The sequence below is a fragment of the Heterocephalus glaber genome, unplaced genomic scaffold (genome assembly GCF_053883595.1).
Source record: "Heterocephalus glaber isolate CG9 unplaced genomic scaffold, H.glaber_assembly_v1.0 deba00001451, whole genome shotgun sequence".
NCBI classification, from domain to species: Eukaryota; Metazoa; Chordata; class Mammalia; order Rodentia; family Bathyergidae; genus Heterocephalus; species Heterocephalus glaber.
In genome coordinates this window covers 3897779-3912557 of record NW_028258301.1, presented here as the reverse complement: position 1 = coordinate 3912557, position 14779 = coordinate 3897779, and the positions used below count along the sequence as shown (strand labels likewise).

General features: G+C 36.9%; 1 protein-coding gene and 1 long non-coding RNA gene across 9 annotated transcripts in view; one reads left to right on the top strand and one right to left on the bottom strand.

Moving 5' to 3' along the window:
- LOC110346603 (uncharacterized) overlaps window positions 1-8986 on the top strand; it is a 46867-nt gene extending 37881 nt beyond the window's left edge. The window contains exon 3 of the long non-coding RNA XR_002390745.2: window positions 7806-8986. This is a non-coding gene — a long non-coding RNA (uncharacterized LOC110346603). The remainder of the gene's footprint in view (window positions 1-7805) is intronic.
- LOC101710436 (AGBL carboxypeptidase 4) overlaps window positions 1-14779 on the bottom strand; it is a 1386524-nt gene that overhangs the window by 490815 nt on the left and 880930 nt on the right. The window lies entirely within an intron of this gene.

The window sequence follows — 14779 nt, the reverse complement described above, 5'->3', positions numbered from 1 at the left end:
TTTCTGGGCCATAAATCATGGAAGTGGCAGCCAGCCCCTGAAATGTCAGTCATTTTTATCTTCCTAACCTTCGGACTCCCTTGGAGCATCAGCTTTGTTAGCTGAATCAATACTTTCTTCTTGACCCAAGTAATTGATTTTCACAATACCCTTTGTCACAGACAGAAGATCAAGAAGTAGAAATGCATAAAGACTGTTACACTGTGAGGCAGCAAAGGACAGCAAGGGAGAGCTATTTAATGACAGAAGAGGACTATAGGGTATAGTGAGCACAGGGCTTGGGGGAGTTGAGGAGGGGTTAACTGAGGCCTCCATCCCAGGAGGCTCGCAGCATTACTAGATGGTGTTGCTATCAGAAGGAGGGAAGGATTTGTATTGAAAAGGCCAGGAATAGGAGGCCAAAAAAGTCAGAGAGGAAGGGAAATACACTACAGTTCCAGCAAGTGACAACAAAGGCCAGAACAATGGCAGTCAGTACAGTTCAAACTTTATACACAGGCTTAGGATGCCTGGGTCCCTGTTCCACAGCCCACTTCACTTTAGAGCAGGAGATACTTGACAGCCATGTACAAGCTCTGCATATCCAAGCCCCTGGTAGGAAATTCCAGGTATTCCAAGACCTGTGAACTTCAACTCTGGCTGCATATGAAAATAATCTAGGGGATTTAAAAAACACAAAATCCTGGGCATTGATTGTGATTAAATGGAGGAGGAAGCAGGTAATTGGCATTTTTAGAGGATCTTAGGTATACCAATGTTCAGCCAGTGTCAGGAAACAGCATCATCTAGCCTAAAAAGGGATTTGAGGGAACTTAAAAGACCCTTGATCTTGATACCTCATCTATTCATTTATTCATTCATTCATTCATCCATCCATCCATCCATCCATCCAACAAGTCTTTAGTAGTTTTACTAAGTACAACAGCCTTGAATTAAAATCACAACCCAGATACTTAGCATCTTTGTAACTTGGGGCACATTATTTCTCTTAACTTCAATTTCTTTAAAACTAAACTAATAATGTTGCCTACTTCACAAGGTTATTTACAAGATCACCAGAAATTACATGCTAGAAATGCTTTAAAATAATAAGGACTCGATGCTCATACAGTTTTCTACCTTTTTCTTAATGAGTTGGAAAGAAGGAGAGCTAGTTTTGGGAGAGGAAGCAGATAAATAACAGTCGCTCAGTGACTCAGGATATCACTGGTCATTGTGCTTCTGTCTATATAACTAGAGAATTAGAACTTTCCTTTTTCTTGGGTTTATGTCCTCACCAGTACCCAATCTGTGTGGACCTGGAGTTCTGCCTTGCTCTCAGAAGTCATAGGATCTCAGTGCTAAGGCCCTGCTACCTACTGATGCACAGAACTGCTTGACTTTCTGCACAGGCCTGCACTTGGGAGCACTGGAGTAGTGCAGACTGGAGTGAGGTGGACTTATGTTGAAGCAAATTATGAGTAACACTGGACCTCTACTTCTTCATTTGTACATTGGCCATATGATTACTGATTCAGCTCACTGATTATAGAGTTAAGTATTATGGATTTGAATCATGATTCTGCCACTACTTCTGGTTGTAAAATAGAAATAATACTAGTATGCACCTTACAAGACTGTTGCAAGGTTAGAACTATCCATTTAAGGGGCTTAAATACTATCTAGCATGTTGTAGGCTATTAATTAATATTACCTGTTGTCATAAGTTTTATCATACTGTTTGCCTCTTTGAATGGTTGTGGAAGCTTATGATCAGCTGAGCAGCCCAGCTGACAATAAACACAAAAACACAGACAGCTAATTAATCCATTAAAGCAGCAGCTTCAATGACAGCTGGGAATGTGTACAAATCATGTTGTTTTTTTAAACCTGTCATCACACACAGGATAATGGCTCCCAGGCAGGCCCAGTATTCTGTATGATATTCCCAGGAACTCCCACAGGGGTTTCAGGTGGCATGAAAGATGGAATCTTTACCAGAGCTTTTCAGAGAAGGGGAAATAAATTACCTTACAATGTCCCTTCTGACTCAGCCTGTGCCTCTGGGGCTTACCATGTGGCTGTTTTGTGCCCTGAATGCTTAACTATAGAGGACTGAATAACAGGCTAAGGTCTAAGCTCATTGGCTGACTTAGTAATGATCATTGTTGATAATCACATTCTTACAAATAGCATCTTATAGTTTACAAAGTCCTTTTGTACATATCATTTTATTTGATTCATTCATTCAGTCAGTCACTGAACATTCACTCTTTACTATGGCCCAGGATCTGTGTAAGGTAGTAGTCAACAAAATATTCTGTTTTAATGCTGAGACTATACTAGCAAACTAGATTCTGCATGTCAATCACAAAAGCCCCCAGAAGTTGACAATCAAAGTGGAGAGTTGGAGCAGATCAAACAGTAGGTAGGCCAGGCACAGATCTTGTGATGGAACCAGGGTGTGTGCAGGGAAGAGTATAAACAAAAGGGTGATAGTTCTATCTAGAAAGAGCTGAACAAGAAATGCTTTATACCTGCAAAGTGTAACTTAGGGCTGACTCCAGTTCCAACTGATCCTGCGGCCATATCTGAGTCAGGGTGCCACCTGGTTTTCTTAGACAAGGGAGGCTTACCCATGTGCCTAATCTCTGAATAATGTCTACCCCTTGGTTTGTATAAATCTCTGCACCATATTCTCACTGCTCCTATAAGGTTCAGAATAGGAATAATAATGTCTACTCTTGAATCCCACAGAATTACTGAATGCTAATTGAGATCATGGATACAGAAATAATGCCATTGATATAAAGGACACTTTATTGAATTTCTACTATGTACCAGACATCAGCCACTTCATGAAAATTTTGTTCATCTTCACATTTTTTCTACAAATAAATATAAAGGCCTCCATTTTACAAGTTCAGTGACTTGACCAAGGTCATATAAGTAATAACCAGTAGAATTTTCTACTGTAAATTTATTTTATTATTATGTGGTTCTTTCCTCTATTTCAAACTGCCTCTCCAAAGTGAAAATATATATACTCATACATTTAAAATTATAAATGAAGTGTATGTGGTTTGGCAGGTGCTAAATAAGGCATTTTATCCAATGTAAAACTCAGAAGGAGAGAAAGGTTGTAATGACAAATTTCACCATAAAGGTAACTTGTTTTTAGTCAGGTTTCCTGGGCCATCCACTCATACATATGTAGCGATATTTTGCTACTGGTCTTCATTAAATTACCTCATAGTTCCTAACAGTTTAAGGTTTTATAACTAAGCTGGAGTAATGCTTTTAGAGTAGTGAATAAGTAAAACAATTACCCAGAGTATCTTTCCAAAAGAATTAAAAGAATCATACCACAGTGATATATGTGCACCCATGTTTATAGCAGCATAGTTTATAATAGCTAAAACTTAGAAACAGCCCAAATGCCCATCAACTGGAGACTGGATAAAGAAGATGTGGTTCTTCTATAAAATGGAGTACTCAGCCATAAAGGATTAGAAACTAGAGACATTTATAGCTAAATGGATGCACATTGAGGTCATACTCTTAAGTGAAATAAATAGGACATACATGTGTAAATACCGAATAATTTCGCTGGTGTGAAAAACTAAAAGCGTAAATAAGGTTCAAATGGTATAATTGATAATGTGAAATAGGAAGAAAAGGTCTAAAGGAGTAGGGGAAGTGGGAAGGGTAGGGAAAAGGAAAGAAGGGAAAAGAAAAAATATGAGAAAAGGAAAAAATGGAAATAAAGTCTTTGTAAATAGGGAAGTGTGGAGGGGATGAAGGTAGGGAGGGAAATGGGGAAAAAATAAGAACCAAAATATATAATGTAAAGGTACAAGATCCCAATGATCAATGTAACTGTATTGTATACCTAAAATGTACCAATAAACTTAATGAAAAAGAAACAATTACCCAGATAATTAAATTTCAAACAGACACACACACGCAAACACACACACACACAGAGGGAGAGGGAGATGGAAAGGGAGAAGGGGGGGAGAGAGAGAGAGAGAGCCCTTTATTTGGCTCTTGCTTTATGTTGACAACTTGGAAGAAGACAAACATTTGGTTACACACCCAAAGATAATTTTGTCAATTCTTGATCACAAGAAAGACAGGTATATTACCAGCAAGCATAGGCTCTTGTTTTTGTTTTAATAGTAAGATTTATTTCTCTTGCTGAAGTTCAGGGACAGATATCATAGTTATATTCCCTTAGGAGGTGCCTAAAAGCATTGTGTGCCTTTCAAAGGCTGTAAGAAACACAAACCTAGGGCCGGGAATTTACCTCAGTGGTTCCAACGCCTGCCTTGCAAGTGCAAGGGTCCAAGTTCAACCCCCGGTACCAAAAATAATAAATAAACACAAACCTCTGGCTAAATGCTAACACCACAACTTAGGTAGGCAATGCTCACGGGTCTCATTTCTAATAGCCTGAAGTCTGTAAATGTACAGAATATCAGGGTACCAATGAGAGGCTTCATAGCTGTGTCAAAGTTCATGTTTTCTTCCTCTTCCCTTATCCTTTGTTTTTCCTATGAAGTTTCTGAATATACTCATCTCAAAATGCCACAAAATCCCCCCTTTTAAATATTTTCCCTAAGTGAATACATTTTCTCTTTACTTCACACATGTGCCATCATAGAGTTGTCTAAAATTATGCTTCCACTTCCCCAGTTCCTTCACCTTCCTAGTCTGGACTTTATTTATTTAACATTGGTTTGGTATTTGATACTTTTCAACATTCTCTTTTTAAAATTTCCTCCACTTTGCCTTCATAGGCATTCCTCTATCCATGTTTCCTTCCTCCTCTTCTGACTGCTCTATCTCAACCTTCTTGAGTGGTTCTTCTTAATTTGCTCATCTCTTCAGTTCTACTATTTTCAAAGAGTCAGTCTCTCAACTTTAAATTTATCCATCCATTCATCCATTTATCTATTATATACCCAATAAATATCTAATTATTCAGACAAGATCCTGGAACTCAAAGAGTTCATTATTTAGTGGGGAGGCAGACACATGAACATACAATCTCATACAGCTTTAGTCACTGTCTGGCAAAGGTCATGCAGTCCAGTGACGAAGACAAAATTAGCAGGGACCTTTGGCTTCTTTTACTGTAAACCTTACATCTGCCTATTTGTACTCATTTTGAGAGCTTATGAATACACAACTCAGATTGTCATGTCAGACTTAAATTTCAAAAAGAATAATCACTTAATATTAAAATAATCCTATTAGTTGGGATCTCTTGGTCCTTGATAGTATATTGTACTTAGGAGGCATACATGCACTATAGCAGAAAGATTTTAGTTATTTTCAAAAGAAAACAGATTATAATTTTAATTCTGTCTTCATTTTTAACTAGCTGTGTTATTTCAGACAAGTTACTCAAATACTCTGATCTTCATTTTCCTTATCTCTAAAGTGAACATATTTTAATTACAGAATTTTAATGAAGATTTTCTACAAGAAGCATGTCTTGTACAGTTCCTACAACTTAGTGTTTAGAATGGACATCAGCCTAAGTTTTCTCCTATTGTAAATGTGGGGTTAATTAAAAAGAAGATAGAATGTGGGCAATCAATTGTATATCTGTTCAGGAAATAAGGCACGATGCATTGCAAAAGGGGCTCAGGTTAGCATTGTTTTAAATACAAATCCTAAATTCCCTTTCAATTTCCTTGTTCAAAGCACTTACGAGGTGCTTTCTGTACTTCTGCTAATGAAGTCATTCTCAAAATCACTTTCAGACTATTGCTCAATAATAAACTAACTACATGATAATATACACACCCAAGCCCCCAAATCGGGTGAGTTTTTAAGATCAGAATCCATATAAACAGTCATTGAGAGTCTTAAGGGGGTCATTTGCAGAGATTGGATTTCTCCAAAAGAAAAGAATATATCCGTTTTATTCTCTTTATTTTGCCAGCTCATCAAGAAGAAAACGATGGAAAAAACCTCTAATGCCTATGGTACAATTCATCATGAGGAATTTTATAGCAGAAAAAATGTTTTCAATTTATAATGGCAGTAATAAGTGACATTGGGCAAAGGCTGCAAGAGATTTTTTTTTCTACCAGGAGTCAGCTAGGAATAGAAGATGGTTGTAATCATCACTCATCCCTGGATTCTGAATGTTTAAAGGCATCTTACACAACAGCATGAATTTTATTACCCTACTATATACCATGCAGAAAAACCAACGCTATAGCCTGCATGCCTTGTTCATTATAGCTGAGTCCAATTAAGGCCACATGGTGGGTAAAGGGGAGGACCTTCTTGTCAGATCACCAGGGCTTACTTTAACAAGTCCAACAAGGTCAGTTGTATAAAGGGACTGGTGTTTTCATATTTGGTTTAAAATATGTTGTTTTCTAAAGTGGCTTTAGCACTAAAAAGAAAACACACACACAGACACATACACACACACACACACACACACAGCTACCTCTTCATTTGGCAGAATTTTCTACAGAATAAAATGCAATAGTATAAAACTCACTGAGCAGTGTTTTTAAAATCCACTGTATTCCCTTGTTTTCCACAGTCTTTAATTCTGTTTATTGATTCCACAGGATGGGAAGTTACCTGTGAATACTTATCATTACCATCATTATCATCATAATTGTGCTGCCTCGCCCTCATCACCCCATATATCATTCATTAAGTTTTCTACACTTAATCAAAAACTCAAATCAACAAATATTTCTTGTACAATAATACACCAAGCATTAAAACACTGTAAAACTATTATTATTATTTCATGTTCCGTATTTTCAAGACAAGAAGCTATTAATAGAGTAAACAGATGAATAATCACAACACTGCATATTTGTATATATGTTCTGCTGAGGGTATACTAGGTAAAAAGATTCAGAACTAGCAGAAAGGGTTAATATGTAGCATAAAGGTACTGAGATACTGCTTCCTGGAGAGGTTGTTCTTTTGAATTGTAATAGATAAGTGGGCATAATGGGTACAAAGGAAGGTCTGGGGCAGAAAAAGGAATAGAATGTGTAATTGTGAGATGGCATGACATAGATATATAATAGAAGGCAACTGACTTTAGCTGAAAGGAAAACCTAAAGCATTGATTAACTTACTGTAGGTAATGTGTTAGTCTGTGTGTTCTGAGATCATAGATATGAAAAAAAAGTACAGCTATTGATCTCAAAGAACTATTAATTCACACTTAGGGAAACACTTTTCATGCCATGTCTTCTTTGAGATGCAAGGTAATGGACTCAACTTTGTTGTTTGTTTCTGCTTTAAGGGTTTTTTGGTGGTCTTTGTCTTAATTCTTTGACAAACCTACATAAAGAAAGAGAGTAAAATATGTAAAACTCTGGGATCAAAAATCTTACCATCAGAAGGATCAGGAATGACTCAAAGAAAAAAAAATGTTCTCAGGGGTCAAAGGAATAGTAGGAAAGCCAAAGTGCTGGAGCAGAGCGATGGAGAATAGTGGGCAATAAACTAAGAGAGCAACTTAGGGACCAGGTCACGTGAGGCCTCTGCAGCCATTTAGTAAAAACTCTGGATTTTGTTCAAGACACATTTTATGTAATTGAAAGCTTGCTAATGGGGAAGTGAAATTGTCATCTTATTTTTAAAGGAGCAAGCTGGCTGCTTTGTGGTGCACAGACTGCAGGGAGACAAAAGTGAAGGATTTGTTAGGAGAGGTATTTTAACAGACTAGAGATAATTGGGGCTTAGGTAGAGAAAGAAATGTTTGAAATTAGTACATATTTGAATATCATTATCTAACCATCCATCACCTATTTTATATGACTCCTCAGATGCCTGAACTGTTCATTCTGCACATGAAGAAACTGAGGCCTAGAGGGAGAAGGACTTATTCAAATAGGTCCACAGCAAAGATGGACTTAGGATCCAGATATTCTGCCTCTCCCTTGGTATTTCAAATTTTCTACCATGTTCTTCCAGCTCCAGTCAATTCTATTGTTTTTCAAACACCATCCTCATGGTGGCATTTTAAGAAAACCAGACGGCATTTAGCAGCAAGCCTGCCTAGCATCAAGAGAAACCGGGGCTTCGATGTACTCCAATTGGAGCGAAGATGTGTGGAAAATACCAAGCAAATGTTTGGACTTGGAATCCAAAATAACATGTACTTAACTTTGCAATTTGAAAAGCTAAATTCAAACATGTGTCTTGTTGGTTTTCAGAAAATACAGAATCTTCTAACATAAAATTAAATAAACACCAGCCCAAAAATGTGGTCCCTTTTTCCCCTCTCTCCTTCCAGAGATTTTTCTAATTCTTTCCAAATTTTGTTTTACCAATTTGGGGACTTTGCATATGCTTGTTCTATATGAGGCAACTTTTTTATACTGGCTAATACTATAATACAAAAAGATCGCTCCTTATTTCCTAGTTCCTTATACACGGTTAGTGCTCTGGTCCTTTGCTCATGGTATTTCTCTGCCTACCTGTTTCCTCAGTACCCTCTACGTGTCTGAAATATAATCTCTGAAGACTCCTTCTTGAGTGGCTGTTCGACAGTTCTTCCTGTCATTCAATTGAGTGCTTTATTCCCCTTAAATCTCTTTGCAAAGATAGCTAAGAAATCTTCAACTTCTTTATCTTTATAGTAAAAATAAAAGTATTTTTACTTGCCTTGTGGAGATTTATAAAGATTATATGAATGGATATCTGTAAAATAATTGGAAAAGAGTAAAGTCTTCAAACATTAGTACTAGTTTGTCTTCCTTTCTTCCTTCTTTCTTTCTTAAGGCTTTAGATCAGAATATCCTTTTTTGTTGAGCAAAGGAGGTGCCTCAATCATATAAATGCAATAGACAAACATTTACCCTCAGCTTCTTGATGCCCAAAGAGTGATAGCTAGATAAGTATCAACCTTCAGCATCTAGAGCCAGCCCAGGGCCTGTTTCCTGGCTAGGCAACCCTATAATCACACTTAAGTCTTACTTAGTTCTCAATGACTCTAATAACCAAACTCTGGGAGGGGGGAGGAAGTGGAGGGGGAAGGGGTGGAAAGGTGGGACAGCATGGGAAGGAGAAGGGGAAAGAAGGAGAGAGGAAGCAAGGGAAAAATAAAACCTCTGGTATCTCCTCCACAAAATGGGTCTAGCTGTGCTACCTCTTACTTCAACCCCAAAAGCTCTTCTTTGACTAGTTTCATACTAACATGAGATTTTGTTGGGCTAAGTGTTTACTTCTTTTCTTTAAAGAGCTTTGAAATAACTTCTCTGGTTCAAATCCTTTCTTTAAGAATTGTAGAAGCTAAAATGCAGAGAACAAAAAAAATCAGCCCAGGGATATACTGTGGATCAGCCTTCCAAAGCCAGGTGTAATAAATTCTAGACATAGGATAAACTATTTCCTGAGTATCATTCCTCCTTTGTCTATCTCCTAGGAGGTTTTCTTTTCATCAAGTGAATTAATGGTCTAACTCTTTGGATACATATTATTTCCAGAACAAATGGCTGTAGTTTTGCTCTTTTTGGCTCATTCTCCTGGATGATTCAAATCTCAGCCTCATGAGGAAGAACCTTTGGATTTCTGGCTCCAATCAACACCTTAAACTCATTTTGGGTCACTTTATATAAATTGCTACTGACTGAGAGATGTTTTCTCCCAAGCCAAAGGAAAAAATAAAAACTATCAACATTTCAATAATAGGCCCTGAGACTTTTTTTTCCCCATTAAGTTTACTGGTACATTTTAGGTATAAAATGCAATTACATTTATCACTGGAATCTTGTGCCATTACATGAGTATCTTGGTTCTTAATTTTTTCCCCATTCCCCTGCCCTCCCTACACCCCCTCCACCCTTCCCTATTTGCAAAGATTTTGTTTCCATTTTTTTCCTCTTCTCATATTTTTTCTTTTCCCTTCTTTCCTTTCCCCTACCCCTACCACTTCCCCTGATCCTTTATACCTTTCTTCCTATTACACAATATCAATTATACACTTTTTAAATTACAATATCAATATCTAGGAGACATTACCACAGATTTTACAGAATTCAAAAGGATATAGAAAACATATTACAAAATCTTTTTTGAAATAAATTTGACAACTTCTAAGAAATACCTTGGAAGACAAATTAATGAAACTAACTCTGGAGAAAATATAAAATTTGAATAGCACCTATTAAAGAAAGTATATTCCTAGCTTGAAAAACTACCTATATGACAACAGCAGGCTCATATACATTTTAACTGATAAATTACATCAAACAATTAAAGCAGAGAAAAGAAGAAACACTTCTCCCCTCATATTAGGAAATCAAAATTGTGCTAATCCTAAAACTGGATAAAGATAATAGAAGAAAAAAGTATGAACATAGATAGAAATTTGTTTAACAAAACAAACTCTTAGAAGTCAGATCTGGCAGTATGTAGAAAGTGGTTTTATTGTAGGGATGGCAGTGTTGGTTCAGCATTGGAAGATCCACTCCCAAAAGTCATCATTTTAACAGAGGAAAGGAAAAAGCCGTATGATCCTGTCACTAGTTGGAGAAAAAGTTCATGGTAAAAGCTATCAGGAGATGAGAACTAGAACAGAACCTTCTCAATAGATTAAAGACATGTACTCCATAGTTCCAGCAAAAACACCTTATATGAATGGAGAAGATACAATGCTTTCTCCTTAAGGTGGGGAACAAGGGCAGATATGCTTACTCTTCACCTGTCCATTAAACTTTGTAACATAGGCCCAAACCAAAATAGTCTGGGAATAAAATGACACAATTAGGATAGGATTGGTAAGGTAGAAGCAAAATCTTTACATGCAGATGAAATGATCGTCTACAGAGAAAATACTATGAAATCTCTAGGAGCCCCAAGAACTTGTACTTGAATTTAGCAGGATTAGAAAACACAAGATATATATAAAAATTGAGGTCTATGTATACTTGCTATAAATGAAGAATTGGATATTGAAATTTAAAAGTTATGTAGGAGTACAAGGGACCTGGAAAAGTAAAAAGAAAACAAATAACAGTGTTGGGAGACATTTATTACCTGATTTTAAAACTTTCTCTAAAGCTACAGTAATCAAGGCAATGTTAGCACAAGGAAAGACATGTAGATCAATGGAATAAAACATAGAATCTAGAAATAGAACCACACATATATGGTCTACTGATTTTTGAAAGGTTATTTAACATTAACATTTTATAGAACATAAAGTCAACTCAAGAGCAGAGGAAAAGATAATGTTTTCAACAAATGGTACTAGAACACCTGGTATCTGTATATAAAAAATTAACATCAATCCTTTATTTCCATACATGAAAATAACTTGAAGGGATCTATGAACCTAAATATGAAAGCCTAAAAGTTTAAAACTTTAAGAAGAAATTATAAGGGAAAATGTTTATGAATTTAGGGTAGGCAAGAACTTCCTAGGATACAAACAACATGATGTATAAAAGAAAAAAATTCAGAAATGAGATTCCATGAAAATTTAGAACTTTAAATGACATCATTAAAATGAAAAGTAGTCCTTAAACAGACCATATTTACAATCCATATAACCTATGACCAGAATACATAAAGAGCTCTTACAGCTCATTAATAGACAACCCAATTAAAAAGTAGGCATAAGAAGATGATAAATAGCCAGTATAGCACAAGGAATAGTGTGCAACACTAGAATCAGAAAAATACTAATCAGTACAATAACAAGATTGAATTATACACTCATTAGGGAGATGAAGTCAAAAGTTTTAAAAACCTTGTCATGACTCTTTCTTTTTGTTGGATTTTCCCCCTTTGCGTTTAATTTGTCATGCCCAACGGATTCATTCTGCTGGGTTTCCTGGGGTTGTGATCCTCATTGTCTTTTCCTAGGGTATTGTCAAAAATTTTTTGGAGTGCCAGTTTAGTATTCATGAAGTCCCTAAGATGCTCTTTATCATGAAAGTATCTTATTTCTTCATCAATTTTGAAAGATAGTTTTGTGGGGTACATCAATCTGGGTTGGAGGCTGTTTTCCTTTAGGGCTTGGAATATGTCACTCCAAGCTCTTCTTGCCTTGAGGGTTTGCATTGAGAAGTCTGCTGTGATTCTGATGGGCTTTCCTTTGTATGTGATTTGCTTCTTTTCTCTCACTGCTTGTAGAATTTTGTTCTTCTGTTGGATTTCTGGAATCCTAACTATTATATGCCTATGTGTAGATTTGTTTTGATCAAGGCTAGCTGGAGTCCTATATGCCTCACTTATCTGTATGTCAAGTTCTCTTCCCCTCCTTGGGAAGTTTTCTGCCATCACTTCTGTGAACAGTTTTTTTATGTCATCTTCACTCTCTCCTCTTTCTTCATTGACTCCAATCAGTCTTATGTTGTTCTTCTTTGCATTGTCTAGCAGCTGCTGGATTGATTTCTCATGATCCCTGACAATTTTAAAGCAATTTTTCTTTTCCTGGTCATTAATTGCAATCTTATTTTCTATATCTGAAATTCTATCCTCACATTGGTTCATTCTGCTGCGTAGACTTTCGATGGAGTTTTTAATCTCCTGGAAATCTGTTTGCATCTGTTTTATGGATTCCATTTGTTTCCTATGTTGGGATTCCAACATGTTCCTCAGATCCTTAGACTTATTAATCATGTCTTGCACCATGAGCACAATCTTTGGTGTTATCTGAGCAATTATTTTTTTTTCTGAGTAATTATTTCTGATTTCATTTTTCCCAGATCCTCTTTGGTTGCCAGTTCGGAGAGTCCAGGTGGTTGAGTATCAGATTGTTCCATCTTGTTTCCCTTTGGGGTTGCTGTAGGTGATCCAGAAGTCTGTTTTTGAGGCTTGTTTATGTGTCTTCTCATTTCCACGGTGGTGGGGTGTGGGGGGGTGTGCTTCTGGCACCTGCGTGGCTCAGCTTCTCTGCCCTAGGAGCCTGGGATGGCGGTTGGGGCAGCCCTGAGACTTTAAGAACAGAAAATAGTAGCAAGTAGTAACTAGCCTTTGAAATGTGAGAATTTTAAAGGAATGGAGCAAACAAATGAATTTGGCATACTATGGGTTTTTAGGAGAGTGATAATTTCACTGTTGTAGGAAACACTGCTAGTAAGTTTGAACAGAGATACCAAAGTTTCAGGAATTTGTAAGCCCTCCTCAGGAGAGGCTATGCAGATATCCATGAGCTAAATTCTAAACAAATGAAACCAAGATCACAGGTCAGTTTTCTTCTATTCGTGAAATCAATCAATTAAAGTTTACAACTGGTTTTCTCTTCTTTAAAATGGAGATAATGCTATCTACCTCATTTCATGATGGCTCAAGAGAAAGATGTTCAGTAGGGTTTTTTTTTACCTATTTCTGGCATATAATGATTGGTAAAATAACAACAATGCAGGTAGATTCCAAACATACTACTTGTATTAATTCATCTAATGGTTAAGACAGTTCTTTCAGAATGATTATTATCCCTGCTTTCTAGATATGGAGACTAAGGCACAGGAAAGTCAAATTACTTGCCTGAGATCATACAGGTTTAAAGTGATTTGAGCCAGGTGTCTGACTCCCTACCTGTGCACTTGACCACTATTGCAAACCACCTCTAAGTAAGCAGCGGAGTTATTTTTAGTTATTAATGAAGTCAGCACCAGACAGGAGAAAAGCAAATATGGTGTTCTGTAAGGCCTTACAGAACCTTCCACAACACAGAAGTCCTTCTGAGTTGGTCCAGAACAGAAATGCCTGATAATTTCCTTCAAAATGGCTCTTGCTGACAGAAGGCCAGATCCTCACACTTTGCTCTTTGGCATTAATTAAAACATAGGAGTTAATCAAGATAAACTTCCACACCTGCCTGGAACCAGCCTGGAAGTTTATCATGTCTAAATATGTTTCTCATGCATTTACTGCAAATTAGTTTCTGAAAGTGAATTTCAAGGTCTAGTGACTCTGAGGTTCCCTAACTCCATTTTCATTAAGTTTTCACGAATGATCTACTGTTGCATTATTCTTTTATAGTGCAGATTTAAGGCCCCACTATGAAAAGCAATTATGCTGTCAGAAAAGTGTATTTTGACTTATTAAAAAATCTGAAAGGTTTCAGAAAACTATTTATTTAGTTTCTCATTGGGAGAGTATTTTGACAGTTCTCAGAAAGAAAGCACTTTGCAGTTGAATACTATTTGGGGTAGTCTAGCAAGGTCTTTCTGCTGTGTACATGTGGAGCTGTGGAACAAGCACAGTGCAGGGTATCAAGAGGCCTCATGCCACTGCCAGAAGAAAGACCTTGGGCCTTTCTGTCCTTATCTGAAGAACAGAGGTGGAACACAGTAATCTCTAGAGTAAAAGTTGTACAAGGATTCTGTGATTACAGGTGATTACTATGTCTCAAGTACAATGCTAATATGTGCATATTCAACAGGCAGAATGTATTATACTCATTTTATAGATGAAGAAACTGAAACTCAAAAAGGTTAGATGACCTACGCAAGATCAATCAATAGATATGGGATGTGACAATATTGTATATTCTTTTATGAATATTGTATTGTATATTCTTGTATATTCTTATATTCCATGAAATACTACCCAGTGTGTCCCTACTGTGGGAACCTAGGGGACAAGGACAGCATCCCCCTCTGCCTGTTGATTCTCTGTGTGTAGAGACCTGTGATGCTGCAGAAGACTTGGGCACTGGGAAAATGATAATCAAGGGTTGTGTTTGTGCTTTCTTCTTGCATGACCATGGGTCAGTCTCTCCCATTCTTGTATACCTGTTTCCTAATTTTAAAATAGAGGGTTTGGATTCAGTAGTCTCTAAGTA